General features: G+C 38.1%; 2 protein-coding genes across 5 annotated transcripts in view; one reads left to right on the top strand and one right to left on the bottom strand.

The window, feature by feature from the left end:
* Positions 1 to 26,716, bottom strand: part of CBR4 (carbonyl reductase 4) — a 156,586-nt gene that overhangs the window by 26,310 nt on the left and 103,560 nt on the right. The window lies entirely within an intron of this gene.
* Positions 1 to 26,716, top strand: part of PALLD (palladin, cytoskeletal associated protein) — a 321,744-nt gene that overhangs the window by 237,916 nt on the left and 57,112 nt on the right. The gene's annotated exons all lie outside the window — the stretch shown is intronic.

Raw genomic sequence — 26,716 nt, 5'->3', positions numbered from 1 at the left:
TACCAATTTTGAAATAAGCCCTCCGCTATTTGAATTTAATTTCGAAATAGCAGTTTGGCTGTGTAGACGCTAGTAAAGTTATTTTGAAATAATGGCTGTTATTTCTAAATAACTTTGCTGTGTAGACATACGCTTAGAGCTTCATGTTTCTTTCCAAGAGGTGAACCTTCTCTTTTGAGTCTGGGTTACCTTAAATCAGGCCTCGCACCTCAAACTAATCATCTCTGCGCCTTAGTCAGAGCCTGGGACAATTCATTTCTAAATTCTATTTTAACTTCTTATCCCCATTGTGTAAAATATTCCAATTATGCTGAACATTAATTATATGAAGAAAATCACTAGCAGTAGACATACTATTTTTAGTCAGTCAATTATATTATATGAATAACACATATTACATTTAATTTCCTTTGTATTACTCTCTATGAATAAGTACATGTGACTTTTTTCTCTCTTTAGAGAAAAGAGAAAGAGGATAGCATAAATGTTCATGTATAAATAAATGTACATTCTTCTAAACATACACATATAAAGTGACAGTAAAATGTGTAACTAATTTATGGAGATGATTTGTTTGAGGCAGTTCATATTTTATTGTTGACATACACAACTTTTAATGAGTCCAACTTTGGCTAACAGCAAATTCACCAAGGCAACGCAAAGTTTTAAACAAATGTAAGGAGTATTTCCTGATGCGGAAACCCAGTTGTGCTTTATTTCTTCCAGCCCACATCACTGTACTTATTTTGGCACTAAAATATAACACTTTTGCTTGCAATCTCTGAGAGTAACAGAAGGGCACCCTGATTTATGACATAGCAACCAAAGATCTAGTGAATTTTCCAGTGCAAGTGGTGCTTTGAAATCCTCAGAGATGGTCATCATTTTTGTGGATGAGATTTTTCCATGAACTCTTTATATGTGTGGTGGTGATATGTGTTTCCTGTGCTTGTTTTCACAGGGTTAAATGAAATGAGAACATCAGTTTCTTGATAGTTCAGTTACTAGGGACCAAAAAATCAGTTAGCTGCAAGAGGATGCCATGGTGCTGTTTTTCCTCAGTGTGAATCTGACATGTTTAAAAGCAGTAGTTTAAACAAAGCTTAATAAATCTGTAGGTGTCGCCAGTTGTTGCCAGAGATCTTAGTGCATTAGACTGCAAATCTCTAACATCCAACTAAAAGGAAAGCATGGGTCTCTCCATTACCCCATCCAGAAGTTGGTGAACTATCAAGCAGGCATGCTAGATATTTTTTTCTTTATAAAGCATTCTTTGCATACTTTATGTTCAAAAGGGAGTCATGGATTCACTTCTGTATCTTAGTTTCACAACAGTGTGTGTTTTCAGGAGATGGGGTGGACAATAATGAAATTTGATTTTAGACCAGATTTGAATTTTTGTTTTTTATTTGTTTTGTAAAACTGCTTTAAGCTACAAGAAAATGGTGGTGAGGGAAAACTGTGTGTGGTTCAGTTTCCAAAGCCATCTATCCATTGGCCTTTTATTTGTAGATTGACAACCAGGAGACCAATTCTTGTCAGTTGTGATGCTTTAAAAGTGATGCTGTTAAACACTTGTTATAGTGATAGTCATATTATTGAGAGAAGCCACAGGGAACATTGCCATTCCATGTACTACTAAAAACACTTCCAGTTTAGACTATCTGTAGTACAATACTGTGTAGTTTTCCTTAATTTTCCTTTATTTAATTTATTGTTTATCCTCTGTTTAGGGATATTGTGTCAATCTTTTTTCAATATAAATATTCAAGTAATAGTCTTGTCTAGTATGCTTGCCATTATAGTCCATGCAATACCTCTGTGATGTGACCAAAGAAACTTGAGGCACAGAAATCAGGGTCACATGCCACACCTCTGAAAATCAGTCTTGGATATCTCTTGGGCATTCAAAAGCAGAGGTATTAATTAACATGATCAAAATATTTCAGTGACACATCCAATGGCATATAAAAAAATCAGGGTTTTGGCTATTACAGAGACTTCTTAAAGTCTGCCCCATGTTAAACCAAAATAGCATGCTTTCTCTTTCAACTGTTGCATTTGCACTCTGACTTCAGATACAGAAGAATTTAGCCAGACTCTGGCCCTGTTGAGAGAGATCAAATTATATGCTCTAAAAGTTTTTTATTTCCTTCGGGGGAAAAGTCATACTTTTCAAATTTGTACTAAAACTAGAGATCAGCATGTAATAGAAAATAGAGGTGCATGTTTTCTATCTATTTAAAAAGAATTATTGAATCCAACAATAAAATGAGACAATGAAAGTTCAAAATATTTGAAAGTAAGTTCTGCTATACTCTGAGTTCCCAGTATGTAACATGTGGTTCCCATTCTTTAATGACTTTTGGAATTTCTGCTACTACTGGTTCCTTCTGTTTTTCTGGGTGTGACACTTCATGGGAGTTACCGTGATAAGTGAGAAATTAACTAGGTAGTCCAGAACATTGGTGGCAAATGGTTCGATAAGGTTTAAAGACGTAAGAAACCACCTAGCCAGTGGATCTTTGTTACAGACTGAAGCAATAACCCACCAGACTAGTGAATCTATTGTAGGTCTTTTGTTGCCTCATGAGTACTGAAGCATAACTGAGATGGATTGAATTCCTCTGACATGTTGTCGTCTTTATAATCTGTGGGTAGGACTTGGTGGTTGTAGAAAGAAAAATATTGTAATAAATATTTTGGTTCAGAAAAATGTTGATGGGTTGGTGGATCAGAGAGGTGGGTTAATGTTACCTTATCTGCTGCATCTTACCAATTACATATGTGCGTTATAAAGGTATCGGACAAAGCACGTGACTATTATCTAATTTAAGTGCAAGTAAAAAACATTTTGAGGAACTAGTGTTGGAGTTACTTTCTCACCGAGAAAGGAAATCAACATACACAGATCAAGATTTTGTTTTCTAGTTTCTCTATTTACACTATGCACATATCCCCTGTTGTTGCCTTGAAAAAGGATAGTTGCCTCTGCAAAGCAGCAGCAAAGCTAACTGATTTAGCATCACTTTCAGAGCTGTATCAAATAGTTCTGCTTTTATGTTCTCCACTCATACTTTTTCACGTTTGCTGCTTCTCTCAAGAAACTGCCACATGTGACTGCCTAAACTACATTTCAGACATGTTTACTTTAGCTACGTTAGTTCATTAGTTTGAAAGTCTACATGCTTGAAATGTTACTGAAAATGCTACCTTTGCATATCTTTCACCATTTGATTCTGGTTACTTTGCAAGTGGCATGTTCACATTCTCTATACCTAGAGAACTTATCCACTTATACAGTACCTGAAGCTGATCAAGGTTTTCATATATCTGGCCTAAACTTTTCAAAGACATATGCACCAAAATATGTAGTTTTGAGGCAACCAAAACTGTTTGGAAATTTACTGGCTAGTTTTTGCCTTGCCCCCGCCCCTGAAATTGAGCTAGATTTTCTCAATTTTTCCTCTTGCAGCTGGGTCTGGAAACTGGTGAGGGCCCTGACAACTTGGCTATAGAGCCATTCTCTCTCTGGAATGGGATTCATTCCAGAATAACACATAGCCTGGGGGCTAGGGCACTCAGCTGGGAGGGAGGCGACCTGTATTTAAGTACCTATTCCAAAATGGGGATATGAACCTGGGTGAACCAGGTGTGCGCCTTAATCCTTGTACTATTGTGTAGAATAGTGCGGGTGCCAGTGGCATCTCCTCCTCCAGATTTGAGAATTAAGCTCTTTGTTTCCTTTACCTTTATTTTTAAATAGTTAATGTAAAAAATCTAAATGATAGTTTTCCAGCTGTATCACTTTGCAATAAATTTAAAACAATTTAAAAAAATTGTTCAGAATTGGTTTTTATTAGAATTATTCGCATGGCTCTAGTTATTAAATGTTTGTAATGAAGATTAACATCTTTCCTCTTGCATTTGAACATAAATAGATTTCAAAATACTGCTGTGGTGTTGTGCAAGTAACATTCTTGCTGGGTACAATCTAAAGAGTTTTTTCACTGGTGATTGATTATATCTGAAAATGTGAGGCGCAACTTAGGGATAGCATAGTTATAATGGATTACCAAAGAGCTCCATCTGCCAGTTTGCAAATAAGCACTCCATAGTTACTGTAAATCTTTTTTTGGGGAGGGAGGGAGAGGAGAGAGAATCAAATAGCTGATGATGTTCTGAGCACTCGTGCCAACAAAGGGAAAAGACACATCCTGTTTACTGAGTGGATTCTGGAATGTACAGAATTGGGGAAACTACATATTTACACATTGTAATAGTTAGTCACACATTCATTGATGATAAGAGTCAGTTAATTAGGTTAATATAGGTTGTTTGGAATATATTTGTAAAACTTGAATAACATTTTTCATCAATGAAAACTGGCTATTTTTAACAGGTTGCTTATAGTGTTAGAAACTAAACACAACAGCATTGTGCTAGAACAGTGATACTCAACTGTTTGATATTAGGTCCTTCCTCCCATAGAGTAGGGATATCACCGAAACACTCTTCCCGTGGGACTTTTCTTGATGTAGAATCCCCATATTTTTGGATGGAAATTAAAGTGTGTTTGACATAAGTGTTAAAAGGTATCTTCAGTGTCTCAATACATGGCCTGTTGTTGTAGAATACTGATCCTTAGGTAAAGCAAAACAAGTGGAAAGAATGTAAGGCTTTGCTATCCCTTTTGGTAGTTGGTGTAAAGATTTTTCTTTTTCCCTGTATCTTGTGAAAGGGACATGGAAGAGTTCTATATTTGATTTTGGGTTTTTTGGATGCTGGACACACATGCACATACTGCAGCTCCCTATCTCAGATTGAGAAACACCACTCGTGCTGAAGTGTTAACAGGAATGCTGTCTAAATCCTGGCCTGGATGAAGCAGGTTCAGTATAGATTATTGACCACTCCATCCTCCTTTTCTAATAAGTGTTGGGGTGTACATTTTTCTGTTGCGTGGGTGATGATGCACATTGATGTCCTGAGGTTTAATGGATGAAACCAAATCAATGCATCTCCTGAAAAGGAATTTTGTTTTAATACCATGTAGGGCTTTTTATAAAAAAAACTCCAGTCCGGGAGAATGCTAACTGATGGCTACTATCTGATAATGTAATTGTAAATGGGAATCATCATTGAACACCTGTTTCCAGTGGAGTCCTGGTTCTGGAAACTATCCTATTTCATATTTGTATTAATTATTTTGTTTTCTTCCACATCGTTACTGTTAAAGTTTACAGAGGACATAAAAATTGGGGAAGTTCTAAATAATGAAGAGGACAGGTCATGGATACAGAGCAATCTGGATCATTTGGTAAACTGCAAACAGGGAAACAAATTGTGTTTAATGTGGCTAACTGAAAATGTATACATACCGAAACAAAGACTGTATAGGCCATGCTTACTCACAAAAATGGAGGAATCTATTCTGGGATAGTTATATTCAGTTCAGGTGTCCACAATTCAAGAAGGAAGTTGATGATCTTGAGAGGATTTGGAAAAAAACATACACATTATTTTGGGGAAGTTTTCTGGCCTGTGTTGTATTGAAGATCAAAATAGATTATCTGGCCTTGGACTCCATGAAGCGTTCAGAAATCTGTGATTTTTTGCTAATCAAATCCTTTTTCAGCTTTCAAATGACTGAAGCAAGGCCTCTGTAATAATATAAATGAACATCTTGTCCTCTATTAATCACATTAGGATTACTTTTTGTATTATTTTGCCAAATACATCGGTTTAAAAAAACCTTGAAGAAACATGGAAATAATAGAAGAGTAGGTGTGTTGTGCGTGGTGTTCTGCTAGTTTAACCTATGTCTGATGTCTGTTAACTTTAAATCAGGTTATGTGGCTGGAAATGACAGAAGCAATTTTTAAAAATGTTTAAAGGGTTCAAATCTCAGTTTACCAATCCAAAATACGTGAAGAAATTTCAAGTCTGGCAGTAGTAAGACAGTGTTAGACATACTGCTGAAAATGAACATTGATAAGTCTTGAGCCACAGCCATCTGAACTATATTTGGTAGCATTCTTTTGAGAGAAAGTATCTTAATTTTTAACTTCCTTGAACCTGAACTCCTCCACCTATAGACCTTTGCATTCAAGGTGTTTCCCTTGTCCTTTTATAGTGCCTGAAAATGGGTGAAATACTGACTTGAAGTCTGAGAGTTTTGCCTTGACCATAATGGGGCCAAGATTCCACTCAAAATCTTCAGTATTTCTGTTTTAATAATGATAGCTGTACATAATGACATTTTTCTAGACATTTCCAATGGATTGGTGAAAACATTTGTGTCACAGTTTCATTTATTTTGGCCTCCAGTCTGTCCTATGCTAATGTTGCAAAGCAGAAATCCACATCTAAAACTAAAACAGTCATTTTACTAGATTTCTCTAGGTCCTAAGACTTGGCAGAAATTTGTACTGTCTCTTTATTTTTTTTCCCCTTACAACCAGACAATCTAATGGTTGAATAACAGTAGTAAAAAGAGAAGTTCAAGCAGTGTGAATTGTGAAGGGAGAAGGTGTTTAAATGTTACAGTTGAAATTGAAGTATTGTTTTTGTACACATTCACTGGTCCTAGAATGTTCTAGATCATAGAAAAGCTATTGTGGTGTTTAGCTAAAGCTTTTTTTTTAACTATCGAATGGGAATAAACTATTACCTTGGGTATTTTTTGAACAAAGAGTTTGAAAACCATAGATCCCTCTCATCTCAAGAAGTCAAAAGAAATACAGAAATCTGGAGACTTTAGGACAATGTCCTGGAATGAGGAATAGAACTGAATATCAAAATCAAGTTAAGACTCTGGGCTTCCTTTTTGCTGGACGTTAGCCCCAGGAGCTACATCCACTGAAACTCGGAGGAGCTATACATTGCCCCATGGGTTTTCAAACTTTGGGTTTGAAGTCTGGGATTTTTCAGTTTGGAAAAGAGACATTTAAGGGGAAATAGGATAGAGGTCTATAAAATCATGACTGGTGTGGAGAAAGTGAATAAAGAGAGGTTATTTACTCCTTCCCATAGTACGAGAACTAGGGGTCACCACATGAAATTAATAGCAGCAGATTTAAAACAAACAAAAATAAGTACTCCTTCACACAGCCCACACAGTCAACCAGTGGAACTCCTTGACAAAGGATGTTGTGAAGGCCAAGTTAATAACATGGTTAAAAAAAAGTGCTAGATAAATTCATGGAGAATAGATACATCAATGGCTATTAGCCAGGATAGGCAGGAATGGTATCCCTAGCCTCTGTTTGTCAGAAGCTGGGAATGAGTGACTGTGGACGAATCACTTGATTATTACCTTTTCTTTTCATTCCGTTTGGGGAACCTTGCATTGGGCACTATCAGAAGACAGGATACTGGACTAGATGGACCTTTGTTCTGACCCAGTATGGGTCTTGTGTTCTTATGGCTATTTTACTTTTGGAAAATTATATTTGTTACAATACCAAAAATGCAACTGAGAGCTCATTCTTGCGCCTGCTGAAAACAATAGTAGTTCCATCATTTCTTTGAACAGGAGTTAAATTTATTCCTTGCCCTTTTATATCTTTGAGATTGGAGCAAGAAACTGCCATTCATCTCCATTATTTGTTATCTGTTACTGTACAAGCACTCATTCAGATTTGTATATGAAGGTAATGCTTGCAAAAGATGTCAGAGTAACACGTCTGGAATCAAAATAACCTATTCATAGTGACTGTGAAAGATTTCCCACACTGCCCTGCTGCTGAGTCTCAACTTTCACATGGAGAGACCAGTTCCAGGGGGACGGTTTCTGTCTTCTCTGCTGAGTCTGCAAAGACATATGTCAGGATGGTGGTATTTTTAGCTGTTGAGGCCACTTTTCTAGGAACTGAACTGAGAGTGACTTAGTTCATATAGGGTTCCAGACATTTGCTGCGTCTGTCACTACAGACTGGATTTAAACGGGTGATCTAGAGGGAAGCAGTTCACATCCCAGTACCAAAATCAGGTGTCATCCTTACCATTTGAGTCATCGCAGCTTATCAAGTTTTTGACTTCAACTGCAATCTTATTCTGAAAGCAGCAAGTGAAATGTGAAGAGTATTCTTAAAATAAAGTATTACACATCAAATCCAGATTTTCAAATGTGTGAAGACACTTAAGCACCTGAAAAAAGCAGCCTGATTTTAATAGATCACATTACCTATTGCTCCCACTATGTAACTTCACTGGTAGATGTGTGTGCTCTAAACAGCAGCCTACTGATTTAGATGTCTAGCTGCATTTTGACAAGTTTGGGAAATGTTGGCATTTCTCTTTTATATGATATGATGATAAATGTGACTCAACTCCATGTCCAGCTAGAGTATATGTCAAATGATAGTTCCTTTTTTGGCTGCTACATATAGTAAACTAATTTGTACAATAAATTGTTAAAATAGATGATGAGAGAGAGAATGTCAGCTGAATTTTTTCCATTAAAGCTCATTTTAACAGATGTTTTCTCTGTTTCCACAACAACAACATACCACAGGATAATATTTGAAACTCAACAAGGAACTAAAACCACAGCTTACTAAATAGCAATTGCACCATCCAGAATCATCTACCATTTAGGTTAAGTTTTATTGCAATTTTAATTTAATTTAGTGTTTGCTATAAATACACTTGTATTGTTATTCTCACCTATGTTTTGAGTTTTTAAAACTTCTCCTTTATAGTCCCTGGAAAGTAGCTTCAGGTACTGATTGGAAACAATACAAAAATAATCTTTTAAAAATAAGTATTGGCTGTGGCAAATGGCTTGCTATGTACAGTTTTGGGATGAATAAAACAATTTTTCTAATACTGGGCTATTTCACCGATAGGTGATTGAAGTTGGCCCTGTGAATGTTGTCTAAGTACTTGCATGACCCCACAGTACACCAACATTTTTATGGCTGACTTGGAACAATGCTTCCTCAGCTCCTATCCCCAGGTGCCTCTCTACTTGTCCTACAGTGATGGCAGCATCATCATCTGAACCCACAGGAAGGAGGTCCTTGGAAAAAGTCCACAAGGATTTCAACAATTTCCACCTCACCTTGGATCTCACCCTTGACCAGTCCACATAAGAGATCCACTTCCTGGACACTATGTACAGTACAAAATAAGTGATGGTCACATAAATACATCTCCTTACCAGAAATCTACTGTCGGCTATACTTACATGCCTCCAGCTTTCATCCAAAACACATCATACGATCCATCATCTAAAACTAAGCCTTAAGATAAAACCACTTTTGCTCCAATCCTACAGTCTGAGACAAATACCTACAGTATCTCTATCTAGCTTGCTTACCTGGGGAAGTGAAGAAACAGATTGACAGAGCCAGGTGGGTACCCAGAAGTCATATACCACAGGAGAGATCCAAGAAAGAAAGCAACAGAATGCCACTAGCCAGTACCTCTAACCCTCTGATAAAACCTCTCCTACGCATTATCAAGGATCTGCAATCTATCTAGATGATGATTCCTTGGGATGTTGGGAGGCTCACCAGTCCTTGATTAGAGACAGCCCCCCCCAAAATGAGAGAGATACTCATCACCAACTTCGCACCCCACAACAGAAACATTAATCCAGGAACCTATCCCTGCAACAAATCCCATTGCCAACTATGTCCACAGAGCTACCCATGTCACACAATCATAGGACCTAACCATATCAACCATACCATCAAAGGCTAATTCACGTGCACATCTACTAATGTAATATATGCCATCATGTGCCAGCAACTCCCCTCTGCCATGTACATTGGGCAAACCAAACTGTCTGTCATAAAAGTATATATGGACACAAATCAGATATTAAGAATGGCAACATACAAAAGACAGTGGGGAAGCACTTTAACCTCCCTGGGCATGTAAATTTCTGACTTGCAAGTTGCCATTGACAGGCAAAAAAACCTTCAAAACCGACTGCAAAGAAAAACTGTTGAACTGGAATTCATATAAATTTGATACCCTGAAAAAAAGGTTTACGTAGAAAGATGGAGTGGTTCACACATTACAGTAAGCGATTTCCCATTTATGTACTCACTTTCTCATCACTGTTGAAGATGAGCCACATCTACTCTGATTTAATTAGCACTGATGTCACACTCCCATCTCTGTAGCCTTTCCTTTTTTTTTTCTTTTCAGCATCTGAGGAAATGAGCTATATCTCATGAAAACATATGCCCTAATAAATTTATTTGTCTTTAAAGTGCCACCAGACTCCTTGTACTTTTTGCGGAAACAAATTAACACGTCTACCCCTCTGAAACCTTGTAGGTTTGTTACTCTGACAATTAAGCCACAAATTAAGTCAAATATCTTCATTTTCAAACTGGTTAATCAGCCACAAAGATTCTTCACTTTGAAGCACAGATAGTTCTTTTGATTCTGATAGAATTATTCAACCCTAGTTAGGGTGGCAGCATTTGGCCTGAGTGAAAATAATTAGTAATAATAACACTTACATAGCCCTTCACAGGCATTAACTAATTTGTCTTTATAAGAAACTGATATTGTGGATTGAGGTGGTTGTTTGATTGAGATTCTGAATCAGACAAGTTTGTCTTTCCCAAGACCACAGACAGACAGTATCAAGCCAAGGATAAGAGCTAATGTTTCTGGGTCCTAGTCCAGAGTTTAGACCACTAGATCATGATACTCTTTCTTGCTCTCCTGAAATTTTTGCAAAGTTGGGAATGAGTTTTCAATGCTTATTAATGCTTTGGCATTGAGAAGGTAATGAAAGGCTCATGCTGTGTTCCACTGCTCTTCTAATTAAAACATCGCCCTTATATGATGATCCTCGATGAGAACTAAGTGGTCGCCTTTGAGTGTTTAAAGCAAGATGTAAAGTTGCAGGGAGGCTTCCTATTAAGGAAGAGTGATGTAATGTCAGTGGAACACTGCCAGCTTCTCTCTACTCATTTTATTTATATTAGCTGCATACCAGTGAAAAATGCTCCACAAACATGAGTGCTGCTAGCTATATTTAGCCAGGCTCACTTAGAAATACCAGGAGATTATGTTTCTATGCAATGGAAATAATTATAAAAAGATTTTCAGGGCATCTCATTTCAATAAAACAGGTTTGAGCTGGTGTGAGACTGAAAACCCTATGTTACAAAACAAGCTCCTGATACACAGAACTCTGGGGTTCTATGTATTATTTGTTTTTAGGACAGCAGTTTTGTCTGTACTCCTGAACTGAAAAGCAATGGTTAACATTTTAATGTAACTGTTTTACTGGTTACATAGTTTACCTGTCAGTTATAGAAACAGATAAGAAATCTTTGTAGACTTAAAATACTGTAGATAGAATATAAATGCCCTAACATTTAGCTTATGTAGCTAAAGCACAATCCTCAACTATATAGCCAAATATATTAATCTAATCTGAAGTGTTAATATGTCTTTAATATGATGGGTAAAATGAATCTATCATTAACCTTGCTCCGTCAAATCTATTGTTCTGATTACCTTCTTTATGGTTTTGTTAAAATTAATGAAGTCCTCCATTTAATGTGCTACAGGATTCTTTTTTTCTGGCTTTTTGTTTGTAACATGTACTCTAGTTGATGGCCTTAATAGATAAGATTTCTTCCCAACTGTAATAATTTTGCTGTATGCTGCTGCTAATGAATTTTCTATTAATTTCACACCCATATGGTGACTTTGGCTGGGCGGATGGTGTATGAAACCATAGACCCTCCCTGCGACTCACTGTGCCCAAAGGAATATTCTTCATCTAAAGTAACTGGGAGTACATCGGTTTGATACAGTGAAGAAACTGCATTCACAAATGAGTTCATTATTTATTCCATGGTGTTGTAGTTGTGTTGATCCTAAGATATTAGTGACAAGGTGAGTGAGGTAACATGTTTTTCTGTACCAATTTCTATTAGTGAGAGTGATGCGCTTTCAAGTGGTGACAGAACTAAAGAGCTGAAGAAGAACACTGCCTTAGAAGATGGTCTCTCCGTTAATAATTTGATGTGTATCAGCATTCACATTATGTATTTATGTGGCATACAGATAGGGACCTACCAGATTCAGAGCCATGGAAAACATGTCATGGTCCATGAAATCTTGTCTGTTGTGTGCCACCCTTTTTTCTGTTCTGCCTTCAGATCTGGGTGGTGGAGAGTGGTGGCTGTTGACCTGGTGCCCAGCTCTGAAGTCTATGCCCTGCCAGCAACAATGCAGAAGTATGGTGGCAATGCCATACTATGCCACCCTTACTTCTATGTTGTTACCTTCAGAGCTGGGCTGCCGGTGAGAGGTGATTGCTGACAGAGGGCCCAGCTCTGCAAGCAGCAGCACATAAGTGAGGGAGACAATACCATACATTTCATCCTTCTTTCTGTGCTGCTGTTGGTGTGGCTCTGCTTTCAAAGCTGTGCTCCTGGCCATTAGCGCTGTTCTAGCTGCCCAGCTCTGAAAGCAGTGCTGCCACCAGATGCAGTACAGAAGTAAGGATAGCAGTACCTCAACCCTTCCCCACAGTAACTTTACAAACCCTCCCCCCAACTCCTTTTTGGGTCAGGACCCTTACAATTGCAACAATATGAAATTTCAGATTTCAATAGCTGAAATAATGAAATGTATTATTTTTAAAATCCTAAAAATGACTGACTGAAATGGACCATAAGTTTGGTTGGGCCCTATATAGAGGATAGATTTGTTATTTATACAGCTACATGAATATTTATACAATTATTTGTATAACTTGCTGAGACTCATCCCAATGTGATTGTGAAGCAATGAGACATGCTGCCATAGGACAAAGAATTGGTTCAAGAGCTGCCAGACCTCAATGTCTCAGATCTGGGACAATGAGATTTGATATGTCTGTGATAGTATAATTAGGTTCCAAGGAAAGGATGAACAGTTGTCTGAACATCTTCCTGTTAATCATTTCAAAGTGAATCTTTTGTTGTGGTTTCTGAGAAAGCTACATTGTGATTCAGTCTTGTGGGCAGAAGTGAGGCAAAATGGCAGCAAGACCCTCGTGGCACAGAGAAAATAATAAAAAAGACAGTGATCAGTTAGGACTATTGCAAATCAAGTCATGTTTCTGTTCACATCTGGAAAGTGTTTTAGAACTGCTTAATATACACAGGAGGTGTTCCAACTGTGATAGCAAGATATACTGTAGCACATTTCCAAGTGTGCTGAAGATCTTTTCCCACTCAGTCACTTGAAGTAATTCATTAGGGAAGTGGATAGTTCAGCTCAATAATGATGAGAGAATATATTTTAGGTCAACTAGAGGTCAAAAACATTTCCTCTAATTATAAATATGGTCATCAGTCTGTGCTTTCCCTTTTTATAGAAATCTTGTTTATTTCAAATACCAAAATTAAATTGTAAGAGAAAGTGGGAGTAAATATGTTCCCATGTTCTTTAGATGGTATTTCTTAGCACCAGGCTCCAGAGGACCAAATATCTCCCCCAGGATAAAACAGCAGACATAACTAATATATGAAGTATTGCCTGGACTGCGTACAGTGAGGATAATGTGCTAACACTTCTCATTTAGCAAATATTATTTCTGAATTAAACTAGACAAAATAGTTTTTTTTTTTTTTTTTTTTTTCCCTTTTAATATTCTTGAGTCAGTTTTTAATCCAGAAAGACTCGATCTCTGGTGTTTTAAAAAACTAACTAAAAATGATGGCCTCAAACAGTATTATCTTAAGGAAGTGGGAATACAGTTATTGTTAAAAGTCTCAGTGAATGGACTCAGAATCCTGACATGCAAAATAAAAGAAGAATAGAGAAATAAATGTAGTTTCAAATGAAGAAAAATACTTATCAGTGCAACTTGTCATCAAAGTTAGGTGTCCAAACACACATCAGGAAGTACAACTGAACACATTATTTTCCTTATTTTATCTTCTCTACTGTTAAGAACAATAGTTAATGCTCGACTGAACACAGCTGAAAGCATTAGATCTGCTGTCAACAGCACACTTACTCTTTACTCCTTCCCCCATTTGTCTGATTTTTCTTGTCTTTCTCTTGATTTTTTCCCCCATCAGATTGAGGATGGCAGAAGGTGATATTGGAACACATTGAGGAAGGACATGTTCTTCCAGGCTAGCCCTACTTCTGGTACAGCACCAGAACTTCTTTATTATTTTATGTATCCTACAAACCTAAAAAGACTTGTAGGCTGGATATCAAAATGCAGCTTAGTAAGGTTGTTCTGTTCTCTGTCTCAGCTATTTATAAAATGTAGGCAACTGCTCAGATTAAATGTCCTGGCATCTGCAGAGAATGTGCACTTGTGGAATAAAAGACCCTGGCGTCTCTACAAAAAGGTGTGTTTTAACATCATTAGCTCTCCTGGTGTAGAGACTTAGTGGAGACAAAGCACAGCTAGTTTTTACCTTGATTTATCAAACCTGTACCAGCCAGGGGTGTACTTTGCCTACCTAAGACTAAAGTAAGACTTAGCTGTTCCTTGTCTCCACTAGGACTTACAGCGAGAGAGAGCTCTTGACGTACAAACATACTTTTTGCATTAAAGATAAAGTCCAATATACTATCTTTGAGAGCAATATGCTTCAGAGGAAAGTGCAAGAAACTCAGTAGCAGAATAATCCACATCTGGGGAGGCTGTCTTCACAATCCTTGTCAGATACTAATTGGAAGTATGAGCAGTGAAGCATAGATTTTGTAACCTATAACTTAAAAAAAAAAAAAAAAAAAAAAAAAAAAAAGCTTCTTACAGAGCACCCTTTCACACAGTCAAGCTCAAGACTAATAAAACTGGATGGAGGGACTTGTAGGTTTTATTTGCTGGCGATAATAGAATTATGGAAGTCAGCTATGTTCACACTAGATCATAAAGTCCACTCCTTATGATGCAATAGTTCCATACAGAACATTGGAATAGTGAAGGGGGGAGCGGGATGCTGTTCACTGTTTTTTATATTTATTGTTTTGCAGGTTTTTTTTTTAAAATCCCATGAATAGTAATATTGCCCAGAAATCACTGAAAAAGAATAACAATATAATTAAGATTAAGATTTAGTTATGAGTATTTTTAGTAAAAGTCCTGGACAGGACAGTAAGTGTATAAAAATTCCTGGCCAGTGACCTGAACACGACTTGTACTATATATCCTGACCAAATGTCATGTGCTTTGGAAGGGGGACTCCATGGGCACCACGGATGCCCTGGGGTAGGAGGTGGCCTGGGGCATACAGCCTGGGACCTCTGTTGGTGCTTGGGGGAGTGTGGGCTGTAGCTCAAAACTCCTACTGTTGCTCTATGTGGAGGTAGCGGGGGGAGGAGGAGAGAGGATGGCTCGAGACTGCTCCAACAGTGGCCAGTGTGGCTGGCCCAGAGATGCCTGGGGTACTTAGGTGGGCCTGGAGTCAGTCACATCAGTCACTGCAGAAAGTCCCAGAATCTTCACTTCCATGACCTCCCTGACAGACTTGCAGCCTTAAACATAATTTAACACAGCTTTATAGACAATGTGTCTTGCTGGTGTGTGTTTGTATTTTGTCTAGTCCATTTTTAAAATGTTTCCTGATCACATGGATTACCTGAGAGCTTTACAGGAGCTGGATAGCTCAAAGGGGTAAGCATTAGTTCTTTGAATTTGACCAGCCCAATCAAGGTCTGTTCAAGTTTCATCTTGGGCAAAAATTTAGAAAAGGTTAGATGCCATATAGCTAGAATCTGTCTGTTTTTTGTGGCTTTTTCATCACTAGCAATTTTAAAATCAAGATTGATTGATTTTCTAAAAGATACGGTTTGGAAATTATTTCAGTGAAGTCCCGTGGCCTGTCTTGTATAGAAGATCAGATTATAATAATAATCATAGTGGCCCCCTTCTGGAATTGAAGTCAATGAAGCTTTGATGCTGTTCAATACAAATTATGGCTGTTCTTTAGGAAGAACTTTCATGTGTGTTGTCTGGTTCTTCATTTAGGCCAGTCATCTTCTTATATTGCCACTGCATGGGAGTGAAAGAGAAATTCACTTGCTTCTGCTATTCTCCCCAGGCCACACATTAGATTTACAGCTGAATAGATTCTAGATCAGTTTTTGATCTGCGAAATGCCAATCAGTTTCACTTATATGAACACAATGAATGTTTGTTTTTATCATAAGTTTGTTTGTGCCAATACCGCCCCTTCCCATGTGCACACCTTAAATATACTTTCCCCAGAATTATAGATCCCTTATTGTGCATTTCATTCCAGCTTTTGTCATAGAGCCTCTGCACCATATAAGCCCTCTGTTAAAAGCTTATTTAGTGGTTTATGTGGTAAGTAAAATTTTAGGTGGACCAGTTGAACGGAAGTGGGTTTTACCCTTATTAATTGGCATAAAAGTAACTCTTTCTGCATCTTACTATCCTATATAATAAGAGATCTTTTTAATGATATAATAAATGGTCGTATAAATTAGTAACAAGACATAATTAATTTACATTTTCACTTCAAAAGATCTTCTTATTTTCCATAACAATCCTATACTTAAATTTATCATCAATGTTAAAAGTAAATTGAATCAATTTGAGTGTCCCTGTCCCAAGTGCATATTCATTCAGAATATGGTATTTACCTTTTTGATTGAAGATTATGCAGAATGTCCTGTTCAGAAGAAGGGCTTATTGAGGGTAGAAGGTTGTAATGCAGCTAATTGGTCATCTGTGTTTTTGGTGGTGGTGGTGGTGGTGGTGGTGTTTAAATAACTAGAGGTTATGCAGAACACACACCCATAGGACTGTAGGGTTCAGTCAGGTTTTGAGGCTAAAGATGTCTACTTAGTACAGCAGTGGGGCAACCATATATACTCTGGGTACATCTAGACTGCGAGGATCTATTGGAAAAAGATGCACAAAGTGTGCTCCACATTTTGCCTATCTTTTTCCAATACTTTTCCGAAATTTGGCCCATCTATACTGGAACGAGGACTACAGGGGCTTCCGAAAGAGCATGTTTGCTTGTCTGCAAAAAAAGCGGAAGAGCAAACGCGTTCCCTAGACGCGGTGGAGGTTTTTTGAGATAAATCCCTCACAGTCTAGCCGTACCTTTTAATGGTTTATCCAGTCCTTATTTCAGATTCTGGAGAAGAATATCAGGGAAGCAATGGGGAGGTTATGCAGTGTTTCTCAGCTCCATGCTGGAGGAAATGTCCACCTCAGATAATGGATCACTCTAGGAGGCAAAGGGCTACACTCTCAGAGGACTTCAAAATGGAATCTCCAATCCCAATGCTTCAGTAACCTCTGAGAACCAAATGAGGGGGTTAGGATCTGCAAAGAACTGTATTATCTCCTGCTGTCTCTTTCCACTATGTATACACTCAGGGTATGTCTAGACTACAGGGTTTTGTCGACAGAAGTTTTGTCGACAGATACTGTCAACAAAGCTTCTGTCAACAAAGAGCGTCTAGACTACATCCAGTTCTGTCGACAAAGCAAGCCGCTTTGTCGACATAACAGTGTGGACGCAAAGGACAGTGTAGATGCAATAATGCCTTCTATCGACAGAACTCTGTCGACAAAAGGCGTTATTCCTCGTAGAATGAGGTTTACATATGTCGACAAAACTGCTGAGTTTTGTCGACGTTATGTCGACATAATTCAAAGGCAGTGTGGACACAGGTATAGTTTTGTCGACAAAAGTCCACTTTTGTCGACAAAACCCTGTAGTCTAGACACACCCTCAGAGTGCAAGCTGATTCCTTCTGCATCAAATCCAAGGATCCTTGGGATCAGCTAGGCCCAGTGCACAGCAAGGGTACAATGTAAAAGGAATAAATACCCATCACTGACATGTCATGCAGACACAAGAACTAGCTGAGTTAAAATTAAAAGTTGTTCACATAAATGTAATTAAAAATTGTAAGAAAGTAAAATACCAAAAGGACAACAGTTAATGTCAGTTCTATGAATCCCAATGTTTTCGGGCATGAAGTCGAGAGCTTGTTAAAGTCTTGAAAGTTCATTTCTAATTCTTGTTTTCTCTTTCCTTTCATTCTTTTCTAAAACTAAATATGTACTTTCTATAGAGTCATTTTTATATTTATAAAAGGAGTCTCTTAAGAGTGATATGGATTGGAACTACAGGGCATGATTTTAAAATGGTTCTGGCATTCAACATGAATAAGATGACATTCTCACAAAAAGAAAACCTCAATCACATACAGTTGGTATAAATTATTCATTTTTAACTTTAATTTCATTTTCAGTGGTTTGTTTGTTATTTTTAGAGAATGTTTCTGATGTTAAAAAAAATCTAACTTATCAGCTGATCAAAATTCCCCAGATATCTAATGTTTGCAGTGTTTTCATGGCCACACTACTCCCAAGTTATGAGAGACCAAATGGGTGAAGTAACATCTTGTAAGGGACCAATTTCTGTTGATAAGAAAGACAAGCTTTCGAGCTACACAGAGTTCTTCAGGTCTGGGAAAAATAAGACCAACTTGGACATTAATTCATAACTTTGCAAGAAACTTAAAATCAGGGATGGAAAACCTATGTTCCACAAGTTGGATCCTATGTTTAACAGTCTATTTCACCTTGTACACGTGACATTGTGGTTATCTTTCTCAGATCTGAAGAAGAGATGTAACTTAAAAGCTTGTTCCTTTTACCAGCAAAAGCTGATCCAGTTAAAGATATTTCCTCAGCTACCTTGTCGCTACCAAATATCTGAGATTAAGTCTGTGTCTATACTAGCACTTTTCTTGGTATAATTTGTCTCCCGGGGATCTGAAGAACCACCCCTCTGAGCAATATAAATTACACCAACAAAAGTAATGTCTACACCTGAGGCATTCTCCTGCCAACATAGTTACTGGTGTGCCATTGTAAGCTCACTAATTAATGTAGGCATGGCCTCACAAGACAGTAACCCTCAGCAAATAAAGATGCATCAGAACCTCTTTGATTGCTGGGTATACTGGCAGGCTGATAAAATAATGAGTTATAGATCTTTCTCACAAGGCCTGGAACTAGATTAGATAAGATTAATCACAGATATTTGTTCTCTTTAAATTATCATTTAGCTGAGATGCAAACTTACAGTTACTGTGTATATGCCATTGATCAAAACTGCTTAAATCTCTGCAGCAATATTAATTCAGATTCTTCTTCTTAAAGATAAAGTCATTGAAATTGAGATAATCAACTAGTTTAATTATCTGAACACCTTAGGGTTCCCAGGCATCTGGTTTTCAACCCAAACGCCTGGTCAAAAAGGGACCTGGCAGCTCTGCACAGCACCGCTGACCAAGCTATTAAAAGTCTGGTCAGTGGCACAGCGGTGCTAAGGTAGACTCCCTGTAGCTCCTGGAAGCGGCTGGCATATCCAGCTCCTGGGCACAGAGGTGGCCACAGGGGTTCTATGTACTGCCCCCACCTCGAGCACTGGCTCTGCCGCTCCCATTGGCTGAGAATTACAGGTGGTAGGAACTGCAGGAATGACCCCTGTGGGCGTGGACAGCCACTGCCACCCTGACTATGAGTTGGACATGGCTGTCACTTCCCAGAGCCGTGCAGAGACAAGGCAGGCACGGAGCGTGCTTCATCCCCACTGCACCACCAAAAAGGAGTAATCTGAGGTAAGCAATGCCCAGCTGGAGTCCACACCTCACAGTCTCCTGCACCTCAACCCCATGACCCAGACATGAGCCCCTTCCTGCACTCCAAACCCTTCATCCCCGCCTACCCCCCAATCTTCTGGTCCAACATGCTAAGCCTCTTTCTGCACTCCAAACTCTTCAGCCCCACCCCAGAGTTGATACTCCCTCACAGAGCCCTCTTTCCCTCCTGCATCCCTACCACACCCTAATCCTCTGCTTCAACCTGCTGAAAGTGAGTGTGGGGGGGGAGAGCAAGTGACCAAGGGAGTAGAGATAGTGGAAGTGGGAGGAATGGGACAAGAGTGCTCAGTTTTGTGCAGTTAGAAAGTTGGCTAAATGTAATCTGGTAAATTCTGGGTGTCTCTTTTGGCAAAGCAGTATATAATTTTAATGAATTCATTATGAATCATAATAAAAATTGCCCCCACAAAATCTATATAAATTGGATGGCACTATAGCATTTAGATAATTTGTTCACTATACGCAGATATTAGGTTATTTTAGTTTTAAAAAAATAGCCATCTTTTGCCTGTCTTGTAAAAAGGTATGGTCTTACACTAATGCCGTTTTTAAAAGCTCTAATTCTGGATTTAAAGAAAAGAAATCTCTGAAGACTTCAAGAAATCTTCAAGAAGACTTTGAAGAAAGGAGTTTCATGCTTACTGTTCCTGAATATAAAATCCCGTGGACTTAACACTAGACAGTCTTTAGTTGTCCTGTACTATAATAGATGTAAAAGATGCAGAAGACTTATTGGCCCATTTTTGTAGTAATGCAGGATTCTGTAATATTTTGTCCAATCAAGTTATTAAGTTAAAAATGGTGCTTTTACCCTTAACGGTGCCTCATCTGTCCATAACATACGTTTCTCCCCTAAATAGTATCACTTAATGCCCTTCTGCTCGGTTCTTTACCTTATATGGCTGTCATAAGGGATTCATAGAAGTGCTTTTGTGACACACTTGAATTACCAGACAGCAATGTAAGCTGCCACATTCAATTTTCTGATTGTAGCCCCAGTAAGGACATTAAGTTCAGTTTTACTAGTAAAGCTGTATTGTATCTTCGACTTGTTAAACAATGAATGCACACAGAAGCACAGTTTCCTCTCTTTCTGAACCCCGGCTGACTTTGTTATCTTACTGGTACATGTTTTGAAAAAGTCCTTTCAGTGTTAGAAAGATATGGAAAATGGTTCCTGTCTGAGAGAATTGTGTGGCAACATCGTATGTCTCAACAAGTACTGGCAATATGACTATTGGTGGTTTCCTTATAATTGAAATTAACTTGATGCTATTTGACAGCTAATCAAACAAAAATGGAAAATGGGCCCGAGTACAACTCCTGTTTTTTAGGATAAGTTGGGAACGGACTTAAGAGTCAAACCAGAGAGTTCACAGAAATACTGCAACTATGCAGATGTTTTACATTTGTTGTCTTGTTGTCTGAGGTTTTGTCTAATGAAGACTCAAGTTATTTTCCAAGTACCCTGTATTACAGTGTATTCTATTAATAGTAGAACATTTTAGGTTCCTTTTGAGTAGATTCTTTACATAAACCCTTTCTGTTTCTCTCTTTTGACTGAGGTAGTTGTTTGTTTATAAACTATTATCCAATTAATATAGCGTCCACGGAAAGTATTGTTCAATTGCATTTCAAGATAGTTACCAGCAGTTTTATGTATTGAAGAGCCAGAGGTTGATATGGCAAAACAAATCTGGAAAGTTTCAGTTGTGGGGCTTATTCCTAGTTGACCAGAATAAGGACCAAATTTGACCCTCACTTACATCCATATATAGGTTGGATCTTCCTGGTGCAGCACCCTCGGGAACTGACTGGTCCTGGATGAAGGATTTTTCCAGACCAGGGAAGGTCTTCCTGTCTCCCCTGCCACTGTTCCCTCCCCAGTCCTGGTGTGGCTACTGGCCAGAGGCTGGCTGGCTCCCCGCATCTACTGCCTTCCGCATGCTGGTCTCCTGGCCTCACCAGGCAGCCTTCTGGACCCACAGTACTTCTGGCCAACAGCTCTCCACTGGGACTCTCTGGTTCTGCAACATCCAGGCTGGACCATGGATTTTGCCACTCCAGAGTGTTCTGGTTTAATAGAGGTTCAACCTGTATCATCATTGAAGTCTGTGTAAGTTAAGACAAAATGTATCCCTCAATGTTTTCATTTTAGCATATGCATCACTTCTGAACTTTCACTGACCATTTCAAGGCTACATGGATAGGAGCCTTTCTAGGGAAACTAAACAGGCTGTGATTGTTTCTTGGAATACAGCTATCAGTCAGCATCAAGAGGCTTGGTGCTTCAGCATAAAAATGTTTACACTAACGTAGTCTGAGGGCTCTGATTGCATTGAACACAATCCAGTTTTGGAAATACTGAAACTTCGTTTTAAATCTTTCCCTTTCTTTTTTCAAAATGTGAAAATATTAATTTACTATCTGCAGTGTAATTGGTTGCAGTCCTGCTTGCCACAGCTGTTAACTCATACAGCCTCAGTGGAAGGGTAGTTTTTCCATTTTTAAAAATTGAGGTATTTCATCATTGATAAAACTCATTAAAACGTTTACAGGTTTTCTTCTTCGGGTAGTTACTACCCCAGAGAGGTACCTGACAACTGAGTGAGCTGCTCCGTTTGGAAAGTAAAGAGCAAATAACTGGAGTGTTCCTGTTCTGCCCTGTTAGAAACAAAGCACCAGGCAGGGGGAGGCCTGGAGAGATTGCTGTGCTGCTTTGCATTCCTCAGCATGGAGAGCTCTCAGAGCTACAAGGGAATCCCAAGAAGCTCAGGGGTCAGCTCTGCCTTCCCACAATTCTGCGCTGTGGGATGCATTGCTTTGCTCTATCTGTTGACAGAATGCTAGCATTGTGGCCATAAACTGTTGACAGTGGGAGGCAGAAAAAACCAGTTTGACGGGTTTTCTCTCTTGGTGACTTTTGCATGTTGAGAGCACTTTTGTCACCAAACCTTCCGAGTGTAGAAATAGCTTAAGATCTATACAGCAGACGCTAGCTCCTATAGAATAGAACATTAGTTTATATTTGCTATATAGAAGAGTTATAACATTAATCCACCATGTCTACAGTAAATTAGTAAAAAGTAAGTATTGTGGGAAGGGAGGTTAGTAATTATACACATTCACATTAAGGACTGAATAACCTTTATAATGTATTGAAGATTTCCCCTATTGTTAATAAGACTTGTGCCCTTGTTCATATGAATATATGACTACTCATTTTTACAGTGGGAATCTGTGTGTGTATAAATAAGTGGTTTTTTTCTATGACCTATAGGTCTTGTTTTTTTCATGTTATCTTTAACTCTGTTATCATAGCTGTTAGAGCATAGGCAGAGATCTATACACGTGCAAATCTATAGCAAGAATGTCCAACATTAGGCAGGAAATAACTGACAAATATCAGATTAAAACTGTTGAAATTCCTTTGTAAATGGTCATGTCTGAGTTCAAATAACTTGATGGATCTCCATTTCCCCTCCACCTCCAATGTGATTATTTCATAGTTACTTCTGTTTTTTTCCCCAGTTTTTGTAAAGGTTAGTTCAAATTTCAGATAAACCTCAAATAAGTAATCAAAAATAAGAATGTGAAAATGTTATGGGATTTTTTTCACTGTTTTTAAAGAAGATACAAAATAAATATGACAGGAGCTATGAATGTGTGCTTGTCTATCACCCTGGATTACACTTTAATTGGCAGAGACAAGGCCATATTGTTGTAACTTAATTGGGGGGGGTTCGAGTCCCTGAATTTTTTCTTTATCTCCATAGTTACTTACTATTTATGCTAATAATGAAAGAAATACTGGTACAGATTGGCCATGGGGGGAGTATTTTTAACTACTGTGTCTAGATTTGCTATGAGCAGATGATGTGGTGCAACAGTGTTAAATCCCAGTGCCCCTCTCCACCCTCACAGTCCCAACATCATTACCACCAGTGTAATAGCAATAATGGGGATTTTTTTTAAAATGCTGGATCACAGTGACATTGCAGTTGGATGCATTTAGCACTAGAAAAATTAGTATCTTACAATGACAGAATAGCTGCAAAGATGCATAAAACATTTTTACCATTATGACACGAAAACCTGCTCAGAGTAGGGGCTTGCTTTACTCAAATCCAGCTTTTCATGACACTCTGGATTTAAAGCCTACTCATGGGCTACACTTCCATGATTACTAACACTGATACAGCTGCATCATTTAGCAGCAGTTCTAAAACAGATAGTAATTAGAATTGATAAGATCCTAAATGGTTACTGCTATGTTATGCCACTGTTTGAAACAAGAACACATGGCTATCATGTAAAACAGAAAAGTCTCAACATAGTACAGTATACCTTTTGTTATGGCTCATGCTGGATGAAAGTCTCTGTGTCTGAGTGTGTTAAACTTCTATACCTGGCATAACATATATTTCATTAACTTTTTTGACCTCACTATAATACAGAAAAAGGATGAGCAAAGAGGTAAAATTGTTATGAAAGTAAAAATACATTTTAACACCTCTCTGGTCATTAGACAATGTGCCCAAGAACAGTTAAAATAAAGGCACAATTCGGAAGGGACAAACTTAAAGAAAACTACCAGTTAAAATGTTTTTTAACTTATCTAGACAAGATGGTTCTGATATTGCTGCTGGACTTCTGCCATTGATCAGATAACCACATGGGCTAAAAAGAAAGCCTCAGTGAAAAGTAGCTCAAGCAGTACTTCTTTCAGGGTAAGGGACATTAAAGCATGCAATAAAAAACTAAAGGTCAGCCTTAACCCAATACTAACATCAAAGCAATCTGAACTCAGGAGGATTTGGAAATTGTATGATCAACATTCAAAAATGAATAAAAGATTCAGAAATCTGTAGTGAATAATTCAAAATGTTTCACCCAAGTAAGCAAAAAAAGTGGTGATAAAGAGCTAATCTGCTACTGATGAATAAAGTTATGTATTGTAGGTAGGGGGGTAGCTCTCATTTCTAGACCAAGCTATCTATGTGATATGGTTTAACAAAATAGATCCTTCAAAACATTGGCTTTTTTTAGTACTGTATCTCAAGATACCTTGTGTGTGATTAATCTTAAACTTCTGTCCCCATCATTATAGTCAGTCTCCTTTTCTATATACCACATGTGAAATTTCAGGCAGAAAATATTTTCAGAGTACTTTGGGGAGCAGTGGTATCAAAATGAATCTTACAATGGAAAGTAGGTTACAAATATAACTATGACATCATGATCCTTTATAATACTACAAGTATGCATGCATTATGATGTTTGTCATACATACATACTCCATATATTCAGTAGATTCTAAACTAAAATCTATGGTTAAATAGTGATCTAATTTATATGATAAATGACACACTGTGTATAATAATGTAAAGTATTTCTATGTGAAATGTACTGAAAAGGTGCATGTGCACATAAAACCACAAAAACATCTGGAGTTTTGAGACAGTTACAGTTCTCAGTTGCAACAAGAGAATTGTTGAGCTAGTAAGATAGATGAGTTTTAGAATAAAGACCACACACAGCAAAGTTTGATCTCTGCTTTGATAGGGGCCTTTTTGAGGTTTTAGTCCTGCTAAAGCAAAAGGGCTTTTACAGGAGATTTTTAGTCCTGCTAAAGCAGAAGGGCTTTTACAGCAGATTTTCAGAATACTTAATGGTCCTTAGTCTCAAGATTTTTTGTTATACAAGTGCATATTGAAGGAGAAATGTATAAGAAAGCAGCAATGTGTAAATGGCCATTCAAGCAATTGTACAATTAGCAAAAATTGTACAGGATCTGATTGTCATCAGTGTTGTGAGTCTGTAGTGCCTATCGACTTCATTGGGAGTTCTGGGTGCTCGCCCTTCTGAATGTCAGACCTACCGGCTTTACAGTTATGTGAATGTATATTTATTGTAAATAAGCCAATCTCCAATTATTGTGATACTGTGGTTCCAATCAGCAGAGCCCTAGAGCTGTATTCAGTTCCTCAGCTGCCTTCTGGTATGGTAGGGTTATGAAGCTTGGTTAAGAATAAAAGTTATAAAGAGTACAGATACATTATCAACTGTCAGTGGAAAAGCAGGAGCTTAAATTTGTGGTTTCCTGGTATACTGCTTAGTTCACCTTTTCCTAGGGTGTAGAAAATTGTAGGGGGAAGTCTTATTTACTCTCTCACAAATGTGGGGGCATGCTCGACAGCTGTCAAATGTACGTCACTTCACAGGAATGGCACATGATTAACAACAGGCACAAGCTAGGGCATTTAGATGTCTAGCAACCTGATTGTGGCTGCAGTTGCTTAGCTATTTGAATACTATGATAGAATTGAGTCCAGGTTTTTTTTTTTTTTAAAGTGACCTTCTCTTGCAACTAGTATCTTAAGTTCAAATATGAATGACCCACTGTGCACCCAAATAAAAATAACACATTTTTAAAAATTCAAAAGGGTTTTAACTTCTATTGTGGTGTCAGCTGAAAATAAGAATACTGAGAAGATCACAAAAAGGACTTTGCTTGCAGTATTTCTAGGTCTGATGAAATGGTGAACTATGTGAAATCTGCCATCTCCAGACCAAAAAGGTTTGAATCAGTTGGGAAAAGCTTTAAATAAGTGTCCAAACCAAATCACCCAACTTCATTGAAGTTTTTCATCCTAGCAGAAATTCATGGCTTTATTAATTATTCAACATCTTTATTAATGACCTGGATGAGGGCTGAATTGAACCCTCAGCAAGTTCACAGATGACACTAAGTTGGGGGAGGGGTAGATACACTGGAGGGTAGGGATAAGGTCCCGAGCGACCTAGATAAATTGGAGGACTGGGCCAAAAGAAACTTGTTGAGAGTCCTGCACTTGGAACGGAAGAATCCCAAGCACTGTTACAAGCTGGAGACTGACTGGCTAAGCAGCAGTTTAGGAGAAAAGGACCTGTGTATTAGAGTGGATGAGAAGCTGGATATAAGTCAGCAGTGTGCACTTGTAGCCAAGAAGACTCATGGCATAATAGGGTGCATTAGGAGGAGAATTGCCAGCAAATCTAGAGAAGTGATTATTCCCCT

Source organism: Pelodiscus sinensis, chromosome 4 (genome assembly GCF_052426305.1).
Source record: "Pelodiscus sinensis isolate ZL-2025 chromosome 4, ASM5242630v1, whole genome shotgun sequence".
Taxonomy (NCBI): domain Eukaryota; kingdom Metazoa; phylum Chordata; order Testudines; family Trionychidae; genus Pelodiscus; species Pelodiscus sinensis.
This window is presented reverse-complemented; position numbering and strand designations above follow the sequence as displayed.